Here is a 15000-nt window from a genome sequence, read left to right as displayed (position 1 = left end):
ATACGCCAGCCAGCCAAGTAATGCTCAGGTTCCTCCAGGTAATTGCGCGAGAAGGGGACGGGAGGAAAATGAGGAAAAAGGTGGAAGATTGCGATGCCTAAACGTGAGGTATGAGACGAAATGAGGAAAGGTTACAGGAAAATGACAAGGAAATGGTAGATATGGCTGAGCAAGGGAATGGTATGAAGAATGAGGAGTAGTGAGTAAAAACGAATGATAGGTAAATAATGAGGTGGAATGAGTAAGAAGAGAAAAAACACACGAAAGAAAATCAAGAATAACTTTGAAACACGTATAATGAGCAAAGATAAATGAAGTTGAACATGAAAAGGAAACTAAAAAAAAAAAAAAAAAAACAACAAAGGATAAATAGAAAAAAATGAGGAATGACAGGGAACAAGGAGGAAAGACAACTATACTTTACATGATGGAAGAAGAAGGAAGAGAAAAGTAAAGAGAAGAAAAGGAAGTGCAGTGCCTAATTGATGTGTACCTGTGTGTTACCTGGCAGGTGTGTAGCGAGAAAGGAAGGTGTAAAAGATGTACAGGTGTGACCGTCCTATCTGCCTCCGCTTACCTCTCGTCCTCCTCTCTTCCTCTGCATCTCTTCCTCCGCTCCTCCATCCCATCTTCGCTCCCACCCTCCTTTCGTGCTTCCTCCTCCCTCCCCTTCCTCCCATCCCTCCCATCCCTCTCTCACCCTTGCTTTCCTCCTTCTCTCCCTCCTTCCCTCCCTCCCTCCGCCACCCCTGACCTAAGCTTTCTCCCTCCACTGCCTCCCTCACCTTTCACAATCTCTCTCTCTCTCACTCTCTCTCTCTCTCTCTCTCTCTCTCTCTCTCTCTCTCTCTCTGAATGCGGAAATTCGTGTCTTTTTCCCTTTTTTTGTTATTTTTGCCTTTATTCTCTCTTGTTTTGCAGTGATGACCTTCATTTGATTACTCTCTCTCTCTCTCTCTCTCTCTCTCTCTCTCTCTCTCTCTCTCTCTCTCTCTCTCTCTCTCTCTCTCTCTCTCTCTCTCTCTCTCTCTCTCTCTCTCTCTCTCTCTCTCTCAACACGAGTACTATACAAGACTGGCTCGCCGGTGTCCTGTTATCACACACCCCACTAAGTAATGATTCATGGGAGTCTCAAGGGCTGAGATCATGAGCTCTATTTATTGGTCAACTTGAAAGAGGCAAGATGAATGGTCGAGATACTTTCCGTGGCGGTATCCTGGGAGAGATTTATGTGGGGGGTTCAGAAGGCTCGTTGGCTGGCTGGCTGGCTGGCTATGGGTGTCCTATGTAAGCGATGAATTAAGGGCGATAATTCACGGGCCAGTTAATTGTTTGTGATTATCGCCTCCTCGTCCTTCTCTCTCGCTCTCCCAGTCTTCTCTTGAGTGGATTAGTGTTGGAGGACCTGGTGTGAGGGTGATTAAAGGCGTGTGTGTTTTCACTTGCCTCGTTGAAAAGCTTGTAAAGGGAAAATGAATGAAAGGAGACCTGGGGAAGAATGAACGTAGAATAAGGTTACGTGAGTGAAGAAGAGATACAGGAAAGAAATTAGAATAAAGATGAATGAAGGAATGGACGTGGAGAAAGTGATTGTGAGTGAAGAGATGTAGAAAACGAGATGAACACTGAGAATGAAATGAGAAAAGAAAGTAAGAATGAGAGGAAGAAAGAGATGTCCATAAACAGAAAGATTTGTGCAGATGAGGGACAGGAGGAGGATGAGAGGAGGGAAGCGAGAGAGAAGAAGAAGAGTAATATCTAAAAGTCTATATTTCAAAGCAGAGTGGTAAAAAAAAAATACACATGATTTACAAGTGTATGATGTGAAGTTATAGATAAAACAAAACAAAAAAACGTTTATTTATATATTTATTTATCTACTTACTCATATATTTATTAATTTATTTATTCATTTTTGCATCACAGAAGATTAGCATCAGAATAAACTAACAAATGTGATACCCGTGATTCAAGACAAGCTATAATCAAAATCAATGAAACTCACCCTGAAATTTTAAACATAGTAATTACAAAACAACCCACATATGCTCTGTTCCTGCTATTCTGCCATAAAAGGATCACCCTCTTCATACCAAACATCAGTAACACGTATAGATAAGAATAAATACTATCATATAAACGATAAAGGCTCTCAGAATCATAGTAATCTTCGTGTATATTTTAGTATCAACCCTTAAGTTTTTATCGGATCTTTAAATTCACGCTACTGAATGCTCATTAAATCTGAACTTTGTCCCGGGATTGAGGGCACGTGTAGGAAATTACCTCGAGGCAGCGCTGATGGGGCGGGTGATGGTGAGGGAATCAACAGGCCAGGTGAGAGTGGGCAGGTGTTCCTCAAGGTCACTGGAAACGTCATTCTGTGGTTTAGTGATAATTAGCGTCTGTGTGTGTGTGTGTGTGTGTGTGTGTGTGTGTGTGTGTGTGTGTGTGTGTGTGTGTGTGTGTGTGTGTGTGTGTGTGTGCGTGGTTGAGTACATTTAGTTTTGCAATTTCCTGTCTCTCTTCCTCCTTATTATGTATTCTTAATTTACGAGTTAGCTCTCAGTACTTACATTAACCTTCATTGCTTCAGATTATTACCGCATATCATTCCTCTTCCCCTCTGAACTTATTTCCGGTCCAAACTACGGTTTAAATCATGCTTTCTCGTTATTTACCTATGATCATTATGCTTATTACCATATCTTTACTACAACAAACCCAAACTCATAAACTTTACATTCTCTTTCGTCTAACCATTAAGCTTATTTTTGCATTTTCATTACCACATTCACAACAACAAAACATAGACGCTCATTGTGTTCTGTAGTAATTTCAAGTAATAATCTCACCTAATCTTCACATGCAGACTATTAAAAAGCCAGCTTGAATACTACACATCCTTCTATCAGTTCTTCTGTTAATCCCTTCATGGTTTAATAATCTTACCTCCTCGGGATCCGGGCAATGCAGACTCACCAAAGATTTCCCATCAGATGACAAGCTCCCAGGACGCTTAGACGGAGCTTCACGCCTTTCACGTCACTCGTACAGGAAGAAATAGTAGTTTTATGCACCTAAAGGGAAAGGCAAAAGCAGCGTAACCCGACGGAGGGGCAGACGAAGGGGCGGCAGGTCAGTCGTAAAATTTAATCCCAGTTGGCTGCGGTGGGACGCGTTACTCGTCCTGAAGGGCTTGTGATGCGCCTGTCCGCGACCTGACCGAGCCCCTCCCCGCCCTGCCGGACTCAAGGCCAGCGGGGAACGCGTTTCACGGAGATGGGAGCAGGCAAGGGGGCTTTTCCTACAGGCTGGGAAGGAAAGTAATGGTTCCTACACGAATGGAAGCAAGTGAGAATCTTCTTATTTAAATCACCATGTCGGATAAAAAGATACGACATAGACTTGTTTTCCTACACAAATGGAAACAGGAAAGATTTCTTGACACTCAGGGAAAGAAAGTAAAGTTTGCGACATGAATGGAAGCAAGTGAATACAATTTCTCTTCGGTAAATGAGATTAAAAACGAAATCACCACGAAAAGCAAGGACCACAACAAGCAGAGAGAGAGAGAGAGAGAGAGAGAGAGAGAGAGAGAGAGAGAGAGAGAGAGAGAGAGAGAGAGAGAGAGTCCAGGCCGTGACCACCAGGGACGTAAACAGCGAAGGGCGAGAATCACTAGCGAAACAAGCATCCCTGAGTCGCCAGATTAAAGCATGCGCGAGGGCCAAAGAGCGTCACGGGTTATTACAGCTGGAGGAAAGGTGAGGGAGGGACGAGAGGCAAGAGAGATAGAAAGGAGGGAGGAGTCTGTAAAGCTTGTAAAGTCTGCCAAGTCCCCTCCTCCCACGCTGCAGTCTTGGGAGTAAAGCGCGAGGTCTGAGTACAGCGATAAGCGGGTTACCACATAGAAGGCAGGACCTCTTCAATATTTGCGTATATGTTAACTCGATTTCTTCTGAGCGAGAGAGGAATGAAGGCTGTGGTGAAGGTATATCATTATTCTTTATTATTCTTACCATTCCCACGTCCATGTGAGGAAGGGAAGAGCATGTGTAAAGAGCTACTGACGAAGGGTGTTCTGCAGGGTATCGTATTGTTGAAATGCCCTCAACCCGCGACCTCTTTTCCAAGATTGGCATCACCCGTAGCGGATCACGGGTTCGACTCCTTTTCCGCGATGCTGCGTACAGGAGTTGTTGGTTGCCCCACCCGTCTTGCCTGTCTGTGTGTCTTTTTTTGCCCGTCTTGAAGTGCGCAAGCTACACCAGTTTGGGCGAGGCTGAAATGTGTTTTGAAAGAATGTTTTTCTCCACGCTGAGATAATATGTAGGTGAGTTTTAGATGATATAACTGCGATAGCGTTCAACACCCTTTTTATTCTTACGATTTAATGCGACATCAGTTAAAGAGAAGGATGGACGGAGGGTGTGGGAGGCTGAGAGAGAAGAGAGAGGGAAGGAAGGAAGGAAGGGAGAGAAGAAAGGTTAAGAATCCCTGGTTTGTGTCTTTGACCTGTGGATTTCATGTTCCTTATCTTCGTTATATACTTCAACCTTCCCTCCTTACCTCCCTATCTCCCTCCTTAGCTTCATCTCTTCCTCTTTGCCTCTATATCTCCCTCTTTACTTTCCCTCACCTCTTCACCCTGGCAAATATACCCTCCCTCTCTCCCTCTCCCTCACTCCTCTCACGCTCCCTGTCTCCCTCTCCCTCTGACACTATCTCCCTTCTTTATTCCATCTTTATTCTCATCTTTATTGGAAACTTCGGACCTTCCTTCATTCGCATTAGTAATATTCATCCCCACTTGCACCTCTTGCCTTGAATTAAGTATTGGCTGTCATCGCCTTCCTCCGCATCTCTCAGAATCTTACTCCACCTCCCATTTACCTGTTCAACTCCATCTTTCCCTCCCCTTCTTCTTCCTCCTCCTCCTCCTCCTCACCTATCACGACTTTACCCACTATTACAAGTCGACCTCCACGCCCACCTACCCACCTATCCACCCACCTCCACCACCACCACTACTACTACCACCACCCCACCACACCTCACCTACACCTACACGCTTTCCCTGTGCTATTTACAACCTTCCTAACCCATTCCCATCCACCTCCCTCTCCTCCCCTCCCCCGTGACGCGCCCCAGCAGTCAACTTACTCCCTCTTCAAGCGTGAAATTTGAAAGGTGGTTTGTGTGTTGCTCGCTAATTTTTCAAACGGTATAAATTTTGATCCCCCGATGGCTTGTTTGTCAATAGATTTTCCGTGTCATTTTTTTTTTTTTTTGGCAATGTTGGTTATTAGCTTGAAACTTTATTGTTGTTGGGAAGTGTCCATTTTGTTTTTTTTTGGTCCGGTTGTAATTGATTTTTTTTTTAACTACTATTTGTGCTACTGTTGTCGCTACTACTACCATTAATATTACTGATTCAGCTACTACTACTACTGTGTGGTTGTTAGCTAGTTGTGTGAACGAGTGAATGAGCGAGACTTGTGTGAGGCATGAATACGTGTATGAGTGAACGAGCTAGGCTTCAGTCATAAGTGTTAAGTTGAAGTGCGCGGCCTGGCGCCGAGAGATCACCTACCTCCAGCCTTCTGTTCACACCTTCTGTGAATAAACACCTGCACTGTTACCTGCGTTTCCTGTGCCCCTGCTGGTCAAGAGTCGAACATGGCGCAGTGAGTACGGCGCAGAATGGAGAAGCAGTTGGAGGCGCTGGCTGCCCTGCTAGCGCGACAGTCGGAGCAGAGTCAGGCTCGCGAGGAGCGTTTAACCCAGCTGCTGGAGAGAGTGGGGACACAAGCTCCCAGTCGCACCACGGCGAGCAATGAAGGCGAAACCACAGCCCGCAGCACGTCTACCCAGGGCGCGAGGTTCCCGACGTCCGCCACCATCATTCCTCACTTAACGGCGTCAGCATCTTTACGTGAGTTCGACACGTGGCGCCATAAGTTTGAAGGATACGTAACCCTCGCCAGGATAGACTGTCTCTCCCTGGCTGAGCAGAGGGCGGCACTCGCTGCTGTCCTAGACGACGAGTGGACCCGTACACTTCGCTACGGGATAAGCTTACCGAGAGACGCGGAGTTAAGAACCATCCTCGATGCAATGTGTGAGTACCTGCGAAGCCAGCGCAACATCATCATGGATAGAAGAGACTTCTACTCCCGCGTGCAAGAAACGCAAGAAGGTTTTGACGACTTTTTATGTGCTGTTAAGGAAATCGCCAATTTCTGTGACTTTTGCGACCAGTGCATAAACCATCAGCTGCGTGACAGAATTGTCGTTGGGACACGAGACGAAGTGGCTCTGAAACGCATGCTGGAAAACAAGAAACTCACCCTTGAAAACGCCATAGATATTTGCAGAGCATCAGAGAGCGCTAACCAGTGTAGTGCAGTACTAAGGGGCGGCTCTCACTCTTCGAGCCATGGCGTGACCATTGGAGCGTGGATAATGAGGTGAAGATACACGATGCTCCACCCCCCATCGAGCCAGGAAGCGCCGTACCGATGAAGAAGTGAACTGCGGTCCACCGTCAGTCCTCAGGAGAACAGGCACGCCCGTGTCGGCGAACACACCCCGAAGGACACGAACGAGCTGATCAGCCGATGCTGGACGTGAGCATGCAGACACGTGAGGCCACCCAGACAAGCGATCTACATACACGAGGTATGTACGGCCTGCTGCGTGGAAGTAGTCTGCAGAAACTGACTCAAACACCCTGCTGGGTGTGTCCGTGTCCTGCCAGAGAGGTTCGTTGGCTTGGCTTGGTAGGAGTGGACGGCATAGTGAGCATCCAGAAACGACGTTCTCAACGTCTCTGTCCATACCAGGCCAGTACACCGTTTGTCGGGCCCGTCGCTTGGTGCGCTCCATCCCCTGATGACTGTCATGGAGTCGCTCTAGTGTTTCTCGGCGGAGGCTGTGAGGAATAAGAAGCCTCGGCCCGTAAACCACCAGGTCGTCGTCTACGGCCAGCAGACTGCGCACCGGCCAGTACGACCCAACGCCACAGCAGCGTGCGGGGCACGCTGCTGCTGTGATCAAGGCCTTTCCCAGCGTCTTCGAAGCAAAGGAAGGTTTACGTGCAATGGCTGGTGGATCCATGGCCATCGAGTTGACAGACGACGCCCTCTCACGTGCTCCAGTACAGGACCCAGTGGAGGAAGAGGATGCTGCTACTTCTGGTGACCTCGACCCTCTCCACTCAGCGGTCATCTCAGCGTTATCTGCCACCAATGAGGACGGCGTCCGCTTAGCACCACTCCAGGATCAGACTGTGGAAATGGTACGTGCCGCAGCAGCAAGAGACGGGGAGTACTGCTTGCTCAAGAACGTCATCATCGAGGGCTTCCCTGATCATTGCCACGACCTCGATCACCGCTTGCGTACGTACTGGCCGGTGCGCAGTCTGCTGGCCGTAGACGACGACCTGGTGGTTTACGGGCCGAGGCTTCTTATTCCTCACAGCCTCCGCCGAGAAACACTAGAGCGACTCCATGACAGTCATCAGGGGATGGAGCGCACCAAGCGACGGGCCCGACAAACGGTGTACTGGCCTGGTATGGACAGAGACGTTGAGAACGTCGTTTCTGGATGCTCACTATGCCGTCCACTCCTACCAAGCCAAGCCAACGAACCTCTCTGGCAGGACACGGACACACCCAGCAGGGTGTTTGAGTCAGTTTCTGCAGACTACTTCCACGCAGCAGGCCGTACATACCTCGTGTATGTAGATCGCTTGTCTGGGTGGCCTCACGTGTCTGCATGCTCACGTCCAGCATCGGCTGATCAGCTCGTTCGTGTCCTTCGGGGTGTGTTCGCCGACACGGGCGTGCCTGTTCTCCTGAGGACTGACGGTGGACCGCAGTTCACTTCTTCATCGGTACGGCGCTTCCTGGCTCGATGGGGGGTGGAGCATCGTGTATCTTCACCTCATTATCCACGCTCCAATGGTCACGCCGAGGCAGCGGTCAAGTCCGTGAAGAAGCTGATCCTCACGACCACACAGCAGGGACACCTGGACGAGGATGCGTTCGCTCGCGGGTTGCTGGAACTGCGCAACACTCCGAGGGCGGAAGGGCGATCACCAGCACAAGTCCTCTTCGGTCATCCTATGAGGTCCTGTGTCCCGGCTCATCATCGCTCATACGCTCAGCAGTGGCAGCGCGCTGCTGATGAGTGCGACGCCAAGGCAGAGCGACTGAGGAAGAAAGCGAAACTTCGCCACGACGCGTCCGCCCGTACTCTTCCTCTCCTGCACCTCGGTGGCCACGTCGACGTTCAAGATCACACGACAGGCCTCTGGGATCGCCTGGGTGTCATCGTGGCTGTTGGGCGAAGGAGAGACTACCTCATCAAGATGGGCAGCGGTCGCGTGATGTGGCGTAATAGAAGACACCTACGCCCACACAGACCTCTTGCTCCCCTTCCTGTCGAGCAGCACACCGCTCATGGCGGTGCAGCGCTTCAGCATCAGGGTCACGAGGAACACCACCATCCCGGCAGCCCGGAGCATCAGGGTAACGGGGTACACCGTGGCCGAGAGCAACCAGAGCGTCGAAGCAGCCGACAGCGTAGGGAGCCGAGACGACTGCAGGTGCGGTGGCACCGTAGCACCTACGATTAGTCGTACGTGTTCATTGTACGCTGTGTTTGTTTTGTGTATATGTACCGTGTTTTCTGTACTTCAATCATTGTAACTTTGTTTCATGTGTTACGGTAGCCATAACAAAGATAAGGAATCTTCCTTATGTCTCGGGGGAGGTGTGTGGTTGTTAGCTAGTTGTGTGAACGAGTGAATGAGCGAGACTTGTGTGAGGCATGAATACGTGTATGAGTGAACGAGCTAGGCTTCAGTCATAAGTGTTAAGTTGAAGTGCGCGGCCTGGCGCCGAGAGATCACCTACCTCCAGCCTTCTGTTCACACCTTCTGTGAATAAACACCTGCACTGTTACCTGCGTTTCCTGTGCCCCTGCTGGTCAAGAGTCGAACAACTACTACTACTACTACTACTACTACTACTACTACTACTACTACTACTACTACTACTACTACTACTACTACTGGTACTACTAGACTATCCTACCCTCTCCTGACCTCCCTCCTTTCACTGGCCCGGCGCAAAGTCAGAAACAATAGAAAAATCGTGAGACATCTTGATTAATTGACCTCACCTACCTTTTAATCAGCCAGGTGTTGCAGTGAAGGTGAGACTACCCATACAATTCATTCTTACAGTAATAGTGACTCTTTATACTAAAATTCATCAAACGAAATACATTACCTTACGGAATATACAAACATTCAACATTTAACTTATATAATTAAGAATATATTTTTTTGGTAGGAGTGCTTAAGACAAGTTTTCTTTATTTTCCCCTCAGTCTCTCTTCGTTCATGCTTTTAAACACAAACTACAATACCATTTGCAATATCAAAACATTTAACACCCAGTTTTATCATCTAGTATATGAGAGTGTTAAATATCTAAGCATTCTTTATTTCCCGTTTAAACTCCTTGCATGCTTTAAATACAAAATACGCTAAAATAAATAAAACAAGAATGCATTTTGATCACAAGTATGAGGAAAGTTATAAGTATTCTCTATGTTCTCTTATATTCTCTTTAATCCCACTTCTCCCATGCGTTTAAGTGCACAAACAAAACAGTAATCCACCTGCAATCCACGTGAGCTTTGCATTTACATCACATCCACACGCGGGAGTTGAGTGGAGCGGCTGGTAATTTGTATAAAGTACCAATAGGATCCGTATGCAAATCTGTTTTTAGTATGCATCGTTTCTATAAGCTTGGGAGAAGTATGGTAATCAGAGGAACCAGTTTTGCAGCGAGGAACACAAAGCTAAGAAGTTCTTGGTGGGTGTCTTGAGCCTCATCGTCAATAAAGGGGTGGTGGGAGTGTCATAATTGGGGTCACCTTGCTGTAATTACTCCCGTGTCAGGTGTGGCGAACTTTTGCACCTGTGCTTACCTGTGTTGGAGTGTGAGGTGTATCTTTTATTGTGTCTGCCTTGTTGTGTTGTCTTTTTTTTATTATTTCTATTTATTCATTTTATTTATTTATTTATTTTTTTATTCGTGTTCCCTCCCTTGTCAATGTTTTGTTTTTTGTATTTTCTTCTTTGGCTTGTTCTTCTTGTTCACTTTGTTGTTGTTGTTGATGTTGTTGTTGTTGTTGTTGTTGTTGTTGTTGGTGGTGGTGGTGATGTTGTTGTTGTTGTTGTTATTGTTAATCTTCTTTTTCTTCTTCTTCGCTCACACCATTTCAATCTCCTTCATTATGTGTTCCGTGCTATCCCCTCCCCTCTTCCCCCCTTCTCCTCCCCCTTCCCCTCCCACTCCTTCTCCCTCTCCCACTTCTCCCCTTCCGCCTTCTCCCCCTGCCTCCTCTTCCTCCTCCTCTTCCTCCTCCTTACTTGTCTCGTTCACTCTACGTGTTCACCTCCTCTCCCGCTGAGCACCTAACGTAACTTCGTCGTCTTCCTCCTCCTCCTCCTCCTCCTCCTCCTCCTCCTCCTCCTCCTCTTCCTCCTCCTCCTCCTCCTCCTCCTCTTCCTCCTATTCCTCCTCCTCCTCCTTTATCGTCGTGTGTTCGCATAGTTTGTTTCCTTCTAGACTGACATATTTCTCTCTCTCTCTCTCTCTCTCTCTCTCTCTCTCTCTCTCTCTCTCTCTCTCTCTCTCTCTCTCTCTCTCTCTCTCTCTCTCTCTCTCTCGATTTATTCCTTCCATTTTATAAATATATTTCCATTATATTTCTTTTAGTTATTTATTTATGTTTCTGTTTGTTATCACATTTTGCTTATCCTTATTTGTTCCGCATGTGTATCTTTTAAGTCACTGCCTATCTTTTTTCTCTATCTTATTTACTCCTTCCTTCATCACTATATTTGTTTTTTTAAACGATCATCATTTTCTCTTCCTCTCTTCTATCGTTTCCTTTTTTAGAATAATTTGTTTTCCTTTTAGCATTTTTTCCCTCCCTGCCGGTTGTCGTGTCCCTTCAACTGTACACTTTTTCTTTCTCTTCCCTTCTTTCCCCTTGCCTTTCTTTTCCTTCCCCTCCATCCCTGACTCACTTTTTCATATCCATTTTTCTCCACCACACTTCTTCCCCTTTTCCCAAACTGGCAATCCTATTTCTTTCCAGCATTTTTCTCTCTCCTCCCTCCAGTGGTCGTCTGTCTCCTCCCTTAGCCTCCCTCCTTCCTCTGTGGCAGTCTTTCTTCTCTTCTTTTTTTTTAATTCCCTTCCCGTCTTCATCTCTCCCTCTTTCTCCTCGTTCCTGTATCTCCTTTCCCTTTTTCCTTCTGTCTATCTAACTCGTTACCTGTCCACCTTGCAGCGCTCTCACCTGTCTGTCGGTAGCTTTAACATGGCTTGCTGTGCTATCGTGTGATCTCTTATGATTGATTCTGTAACGTATAACATCTCTTAAGGGTTCAGAGGTGGCAGGCAGGGACGGGCTCTCCATTTAGGGCTAGAAAATAACATTGAAAATAATCTCCCTTCTTAAAGGTGAAGAAGTGGTCAGGTGGTTGAGTTCAAACACGCCAAGAAACACCTGTAATCTGGCCAAGATGCGTGCTTACCTGTGACCAATTAGTAGTCAGAGGTGAGTCTTGCTAAGCCACAGGACCATTAAGAAAGAGCCCCACTCCTCTCTCCCCATCTCCCACACCCTCTCCCTCTCTCCCTTCTTTCCCTAATGACCCACGAGGAGCAGTTTTGTCTCTCTTATTCAATTTCCTTTTGTTTTCTCGAGACTTATTCGGTATTATCTCCCGCTTGATCCGGCCTGGTGGATGGCTACAACGGGGCCTGCTGAAACCTTCCTCTCCTCACTCATTACATATTCATTGCCACTCCCCGGACGGACGGACCAGCCAGAGAGAGAGAGAGAGAGAGAGAGAGAGAGAGAGAGAGAGAGAGAGAGAGAGAGAGAGAGAGAGAGAGAGAGAGAGAGAGAGATTATAGTACCAATTATTACCCCGTGATTAAATGCCTGTAATTGGTCCGTCTCGTCTCGGCCCAGAACACACGTAGCCAAGATGAAACAGAGCGATAGTTTAACCTAATCGATGGGTGGAAGCTGTGTGGTTTATGAGTGGCCTGTGGCTGCGCTGTGGCTGTGGCTGGCTGATTACTGTGCACCGCTTGTATAATGAGGCCACTGAAGGGCGATGTATAGGGCTTTCTATTGGGTTTCCTTTACACCTCTAACTGCGCAATGGTGGCACACTTGAGGTCAGACTGGGTGTTCTTCAGGGAGGTTATTAGCGTCTTGTGTTTGTCTGTGTTGCTTAATATTGGCATTCTAAAGAGGAAATCGGTGTTGTCTACATGAATTAGTGATATTTTTTGTTTCTGCAGCTTTTAAGGAATATTTCTAAAGGATTTTTACCGTTTTGTTTCGAATGGCTGCTGTTTGTAAGGTGTTTCTGTACCGTTCAGTTTTTATCGAATAGTCTAATGTAAGATTTAGCTCGAATCCTGATTGCAAATTTGTTACAATACTGATATTAATATTTGAAAAAGGAAAGTTAACGTTAGGAGAACAAAAACTTGAGAGAGGTAAATAGACAATCCAAATTTCTAACTCTGGGCTTTGTAACAGAGAGGCAAGACCAGCAACAGCACCAGGGGACTCAACACCTCGGTACAAATAAGGAAATAATGCAACACTGAGACCTACACTTTTACTACTGCACTTGGCGAGATCCTGCCATCACCAGCATCACCACCTCAGCACTCAACACCACAAAGCTCGCTGCACTCACTCCACGACCCTCCTTTGGCGCCTAAATGCGATCCAACTCCATAATGCGGTGTAATGTAGGATCAGATTTCGCACCGTCCGAACCCAACCGTCTTGACCTTCCTGACCAGCAGATGACCTTTTGCTCCAGTGATGCCCGAGCGAAACTGTACCCTCGCCTCGCTGCCCTCTCGCAAAACACTGAATATGTAAACTAATGTCCTGTACCTGCTGGGAATGTCAGTAAATTGATAGTTAAGCTGTGATGGCCACCTAAGGAGGAATACCTGAGGAAGGAGAGAAAATGGGAGAGGGAGAAAGAGAGAGAAGTTTACATTTGTTTGTCTCTTTTAACTGTCTTCTACTTTTTCTGCCTCTCCCTCCTCCTTCTCCTCTTCCTGCTTCTGCTTTTCTCCTCCTCCTCCTCCTCCTTCTCCTCCTCCTCCCTCGTCTTATTCTTGTTCTTGTTCTTTTCTTGTTTTTCTTCTTGCTCTTCTTGTTCTTTTGTTCTTATTCTTATTTTTGTTCTTGTTGTTCTTCTTCCATCTCCTTTTTTCCTCCCCTCCTTCTTCGTCTCGTTCTTGTTCTTGTTCTTGCTTTTCTTTTTGTTCTTCTTGTTCTTTTTGTTCTTATTCTCGTTTTTTTTTTGTACTTGTTCTTCTTTCACCTATTTTTCTCCTCTTCCTCCTCCTCTTCCTCTGAATTCTTTGTATATCTCCCCAATTGGATGCTTAGCTGGAAACGTCTTCATCAACTTTTTATCTCCTTTTTCTTCTCCCCCTATCCTATCGTGGTCATCTTCCTCGCATCCTCTTCCTCCTCCACATCCTCTTTATGTCTCCCCATCATCACCTCAATTGTTTTCGATTTCCCAAGGTTTTTATTATTATTATTCGTCGTTTGGTTCAGTGAGGAAGATAAACTGGTTATTTTAGTTATCGTGTCTCCGGTTCGTGTTCTCCTGCTTCGTCCGGCTTGACATCTGAAGGAAAAAATAAACGTTATTACCTCTGTGCATTTTTAGATTGTCATATCCTGTTTAGTTTATTCTTTTATGATATTGTAATGGGTTTGTCTTATTGATGTAATTTTTGAACGTTGACATCATTTATTAAGTTTCCAGATATATAATGGTGTATTTTACTGTATTTTTTTTTTTTTTTTTGTAATACTGATGAGTTTTCTTGGTTTCTTTTATAAGTTATATGCACAATCTCTTTCAAGGTAGATGTAAAATGTACAAATGATTAAGATAGTTTTTTTTTATTTTCTCTCTCTCTCTCTCTCTCTCTCTCTCTCTCTCTCTCTCTCTCTCTCTCTCTCTCTCTCTCTCTCTCTCTCTCTCTCTCTCTTTTCGGTAGGTCTAAGGCTTCTCCTGTTCTCTTATCTCATCTTCCCCTCTTACTTTAATCCTATTCCTTGTCTCACTTTTCATCACAGGTATTACTTCAGGTAGGCTTAGTGGTAGGCCTCCACTTGCCCCCCACCTCGAATTGCCTCATCCCTATTCATCTAATTTAATCTTGCTGTTATCTTGCATTTTTATCTCTTCTGCCCTTTCATCTTTTGGCTTTCTCTCTTAGTGTATTTTTTCCTTAAGCAATGTCTTCACCTTCTCATCTTTACAGTCTAAGTCTTAACTCTTCTATCTTCCTACCTTTATTTTTTTTTCTCTACCTAATCTTATATTTTTTTCTTCTTTTTATATTCTTGACTTGTTTTTTTTCTTTTCTCGTACGTTTCTTAATCATTTTTCACTTCCTCATCTTTTCTCAATCTCAAGTTAATTCCTCCGTATTTTCCTTTGTTACTTAGGTCAGGTTAGTTAAGTTTTGGATGTTCTAGCTACGTATTTCTTCTCAAAGTCCATCATTCATTTTTAACTTTAATTTCTACCTCCATCACATTTTCATTTAACTTCGTGCGTCGGAGAGGCTGAGATTTTTATATATATATTTTCTAGATACTACATAACTTTTTTTTTTCTTTTTACTCACTTTTTTTCTATTTTATGTTGTATCGTTTTCACTTTTCTCTTTGCACTCTGTTCTTTGAGGCCCTATTGTAACCCTATAACTGCATTTTCTTTAATTTAATCTTTCATGCGTGTTGGATTTGCTTTATTAACTACTTATATATCTGTTTTACCCTTTGGACCTCTCAGTTACCTTCACCTCATTACCTGGTTTTCTCTCCTTCCTT

The sequence above is a fragment of the Scylla paramamosain genome, chromosome 38 (assembly GCF_035594125.1).
Source record: "Scylla paramamosain isolate STU-SP2022 chromosome 38, ASM3559412v1, whole genome shotgun sequence".
NCBI classification, from domain to species: domain Eukaryota; kingdom Metazoa; phylum Arthropoda; class Malacostraca; order Decapoda; family Portunidae; genus Scylla; species Scylla paramamosain.
The sequence above is the reverse complement of the archived record's forward strand: the minus strand, read 5'-3'. Positions refer to the sequence as shown.